Genomic DNA, 5432 nt, shown 5'->3' on the forward strand with positions numbered 1-5432 from the left:
CGAATGCATTTTTGCGAAGCAAACTGCAAATTTTGGTTTAGTAATTACGAATTTCGTGTTCAATCTAAAAATGCAATAATTATATAATAATAGTTAAAATATATGTACTTACAAAGCACCGATGTTTACTACGTAGATAGGTATATATTATAATATTATACAACATATACCACATATATTAATTATCGCAATAATTTATCATATTAACTATTGTTATTACCCATTGGAATTGGACCGCACATCGAGAATAGCTAATAATAGATATATACTATATAGTTATAGATAATCGTAATAATATAAACTTACAACTTACAAGACGTATATATGATGTAGATTTTCCGCATGCTGGCGTCATTTTCTTCTTACATGGCTGTTATATTAATTATTGTTCTCCGAACTTTATGTGCATTGCTACAATATGGCTGCAAATGATTTAATGTTTTATAATATTGTATATATAGTATTAGCAGCGCCAATGAATGTCGTAGACGATATACTTACAGTCGTTATTATTATTGCACATCATGGAAATACACGTGTTCACCGGTTAACAGTCATAATAATATAACGCCCAACGATAGTAAGTAATATTGTGAATGAATTTCCGTGAAAAAATAAACTGCGAATTTGGTATAGTAATTACTGATTTTGCACACACACCGTGTAAACAAATCTATACGCAGTACCCTCCCCCACAGTATACCACGGGCTAATGACCTTAGTAGTTGCTCAAACTTTAACACTAATAAAAAAAAAAACAAAACACGTTATGATGGTATTAACCGCATGATGGTATTATAATATCAAAATAACTTTTTTTTCATTTTTTGTAATCAATATTAGTCATAAGGTTTCGGTTTTATTACCTCAAAAACAATGTAGGTAACACATTATTACTGTAGACATTTCATTAAAAAATCTTATAGATTTTCAGAATATATTTAAACAGTTAAATAAGAGATAATCTCCATCTCCTTGATGCCATTCGCACCTTCACGAGTTTAAAAATTAATCGTCAATATGAGGCAATAAAGATTATAAACTAGAAAATTGTCCAATATTGTACTCGTATTTTGTTAGGATATTTTCGAAATAATGATGTCTAGAAATAGCTTGTATAAAAGGTGATTCAAATCTCTACTAAGAAATCATCCGCTTGAAAGTTGAGGATTAAAGCAGCTATCATATAATAACTGCTTCCAATGGTAAATACATAGGTACCCGTCATGTGAAATTTTTGCAAACACTTTCAAATTCAGTAGGTGCCTTAAATCACATATTTTGAAAATAAATTCAAAACTGAGAACGAATGAGGTCTAACCTGTATTTGTTCCAAAATAAAATATATGTTGATGTGATATAGTCTCGTAAGGTAGCTTTGTCTAAATAGTCTAGATTTAGCAGTTAAAAAATTAAAAGCTATTAAAATGCCCAATATTTTAATTGATTTGTTAATAACGATTAAGAATTAAATAATATCAGTAATTATATTATATTAATAAAAAGTGACTTTCATTGAAGTATATTAAGAATTTTCAGTAGAATAAATTTCCTTCCACCGGTCCTGATGTAATAAAATATGTGGGTGCCGTAACTGAAATTTGTTTATCTCATCGTCAAAAAATTCATAACACGAGAAATATTATTCTTTTACAACATTTTCAATGATATTATAATGCATTAAAAATATTGACTCAATTGGTGATATTATTTTGATAGATTTCATAATGAATTACATTCGCCTATTTTTTAATTTAAAGCTTTTACAATACTTAGTCGAACAAACAATGAGTGTTTTCCAGCTGTACAATGGTACAATAATTATTTTTTAATAATAACTTGTAACAAAATAACCAAAATCAGTTCCAATAAATTCAGGTATATTATTAGTTATTACATTGAACGTCACCGATGTTTTTTGGATATTGTTCATTAAAGATTTTCTCGTGTCTAGAGAGATTAATAAGGAAATCGATAACTGATAAGTGATAACTGAAACTTGTTATCGCATTAGTTACCAAGTACCTAATCTAAGACGTAATCTTTTAAGTTACTAACTAACTAACTACATTAAATAGTATACGTATAATATTAAACCGAAAGATTGGATCATCACATTGAATAGAACTGTTCATACTCAAATCACGCTCACAGAGCGTGCGTTTTTCTTATAGTTAAATATTTCTTCTATATTATATTTCTGGTTCTATAATTAATTAAACATAAAAAATTTTAATCGGCAACTTGTCTATAAGTGACGTCTTTGGCCTGTAGGTTATCTTTGTTTATAATATGATTAACGCTTAACCTACGCAAGTTTATGTTTATATCCAAATGTGTACAGTTGTCATTAGTTGTGACTGTATATAGTATGTACTTAGGTGCATGAAAGTCATTAGGAGTGTCTATAACTGACGCCCGATTGATGTAGTAACTTTTTATTTTATCGAAGTGCATTGATTTGAATTTTGTCATTAGGTTTGTATGTTTTGATAAGGTAGATTATTGTATAAATATTTGGATTATCCTATAACACCAATCGATGATATTTTATCACACCATAAACATTACAATTTAACAGGGTGTTAAAAGTGCATACAGATGAGTGCAGTTGTTCTCAGAGGTTAATTAATATATCTCAATTTATTTTAGTTTTGTATTAACAGAGTTGTCCGTACTTCATAAAATATGTCAAACGAACGCTCATTGATGTAGGCAATCAATACACTTTTAAATAAATATATTTTTTTCAATTTACCTAATTTTTAATCTGAGTCCACGACATTGATTGTGTTTAATAAAAAGGTTCTTCATAAGTTGTTTTTGCAGCAGTTAAACATCGAAAATACAATAGTAAAATATGGTCAATTTGTGGTAATATAATATTTATTCGTCTGAAATACACAATTTTAAAACATTGGTATTTAAATGTAAAACAACGATTATTCCTCAAATAGATTTGAGTTATTTTGCTTCAGTTCGATAAATATTGATCGTAAACTTGAAATTATCCAGCATACATATCTATGTATACATTAGAGAATGAAATTTAAGAGGGAAAAAATCAGAAAATTCCATTCTTCAAAACTTTTCAGAAAATAAAACAAAAACGATTACAATTTCGGAGCTATCTTTTTTTTTCACAAAATTTAAAACCAGACACATCCAAGGCTCCAAGTATACGTTTTATGTATTTCCAATACGGATCCGTCTCGTTCTTGAAAACATAATGTGCTCTCGATTTTTTTTTCTGTATCATATATTATCTAAATCGGATTTTGATCAATTTTGTAATAATATTTATATACTAGTTTTAATCTATTCATATAGAGATTCCGTTCATACCATTGTAGGTCGGTATTGATTAATAAGTTATATACATATTACCTATGTAGTAATTATTACTATAATATAAATTTGGCAAAGATTATAGATCCAGCGGCTCTCGGCGTTCTTATAACTGCATACCACTAACACAGTTTAAAAATTGCCATGTACCTGCACTTGACCAGATAACATTTTTTTCATTTCACATGTATGGAATTTCATTTTATTAGGAACTTAAAAAATATGACAGTATAATAAGCTGAATTACTAAATGAAAATGCTTAAACTAATGCACAAAAAAAAAAAATATGTAAAAATATGTACAATATTATTATTTGTTTTATGTCATTATGAATATCAAATCAACCAAATGGTATTTGACGTGAATAATTATCCGTTATAATTTTTTTTTTTTTTTTTATAAAGGGTGATTTTCTTCACGTACCACCCACGAGCTTTTCATGTATATACGCGTACCACAGGTTAGGAAACGTTTTGCTGATCCATCCATCTCATTCATTCATAACCGTATTTTCATGATCAATGACCATTACGTTATCATTGAATTCATATTGTGCGCATATAGCATAGTGACCTGCTCAACAATGTCGAGACCAACCGTACAGCAGAGCGAGTTCCCCGGTTTTTGCAACTCCATTATTAAACTATCAAAAGCTATTGTACGGTTTTGATTTGAACCTATTACCGTTGATTATAAATACTATTTAGAACCAATGCTATTACCTACGTTCAGTGATACACGTTCAGAATAGTTCAAACTTCAGTTTTAACTAAAATTATTAAAACTACCTAACATTTCGGAACAACATATTATTTTCCTGTACATGTTCAATGGGATTATCTAAGTTGCAAAGTGCGTTTGACTAAATTATTGTTAATTATTACATCTACTGCACACGTGTTGTACCTAGGTACTTATAATATGTTTACTGCGTTACGATGGACATAATACATTTCAATACATACCTGTATAGTATACGCAGACTTGGGCAGTATTCGGAATACTTTTTAAACACTTTTTTTTTTTAAGTATTCTGAGTACAGTATTCGGAATACTTTTTTTCTTATTTAGGTATATTCATAATTCATATACATTATTAATTGTATTAATTTGAATATAATTTATGACTAATAGTTAGCCAGATAGGTGTGTATTATCGAGATTTATAATAATGTTCATTTTTAAACACAGAATTGAAAAAATAATATTTTTGCTATTGAAATCTAAATCTACTATAAAAGAAGTGTTCGAAAAATGTTTGGAATACTTTTTGTGAAGTATTACTTAGGAATATTACTATCATAGAGTATTCGAATACATATTCTGAATACTTTTTTTCAAGTATTCGGAATATTATATATGTATTTGAAATGCTTTTAAAAAGTGTCTTACCCAAGTCTGGTTAGGTATAACTATATTTATTCACCGCAAACAAGTAGAAACCTCCATACTCTGTCCGGCGAGTCAACACTCCGATCTAGAGCATCCGAAACCCTATACCATCGACACCGATTCCACTGAGGTAGGCGTGGGATGAGCAGAAAAATAGATTTTCGAGGGGCTGCGGTGTGTCGCTCTCTCGCTGGACAAAGTATATTAAATACATAATTTTACCTACTGATACAGGTTATTTGGAATTCAATGTTACAACTTGAAATGTCATTATTTAATTTTTAGATTTAATGCTTCAAGTATATTCGATTTTCAAACGCTACCTATATAAATTGAATATTTTATACATTTTTGACTACAAAATGATTTGTGAATTCCGGGATTTTGATATTCTGCACAAATTTTAATGTGAATTTTCTTTTTGTTTAATTGGTAAATGAAATACGTATTATTATGTATTACCTTTAACACTCTAAAGGCTAAAGTACTTAGTAGATCCAATTTTCTATCAGAAATCACGCTCAAAGTGGAAAATCGAAGCATTTTTTCTGCTATAAATCGTGTACACAAACATAAGAAAACATACATCATTTATACTAGTCATGGAATCAAAACAGTACATATTCGTTAAATAAAATCGTACAAGTTAACATCATTAAATAAAAATGTGAAATGAAATACAATGGGAAGG

At 28.7% G+C, this 5432-nt stretch overlaps 1 long non-coding RNA gene across 1 annotated transcript; it reads right to left on the reverse strand.

The window, feature by feature from the left end:
* Window positions 1-170: 170 nt before the first annotated feature.
* LOC115034418 lies at window positions 171-668 on the reverse strand. The gene is made up of 3 exons (XR_003839781.1): window positions 502-668; window positions 314-422; window positions 171-251 (listed from the first exon to the last, which is right to left on the reverse strand). It is a non-coding gene; the product is annotated as an uncharacterized LOC115034418 (long non-coding RNA).
* Window positions 669-5432: the final 4764 nt, after the last annotated feature.

This window comes from Acyrthosiphon pisum, chromosome A3 (genome assembly GCF_005508785.2).
Source record: "Acyrthosiphon pisum isolate AL4f chromosome A3, pea_aphid_22Mar2018_4r6ur, whole genome shotgun sequence".
In the NCBI taxonomy this organism is placed as follows: domain Eukaryota; kingdom Metazoa; phylum Arthropoda; class Insecta; order Hemiptera; family Aphididae; genus Acyrthosiphon; species Acyrthosiphon pisum.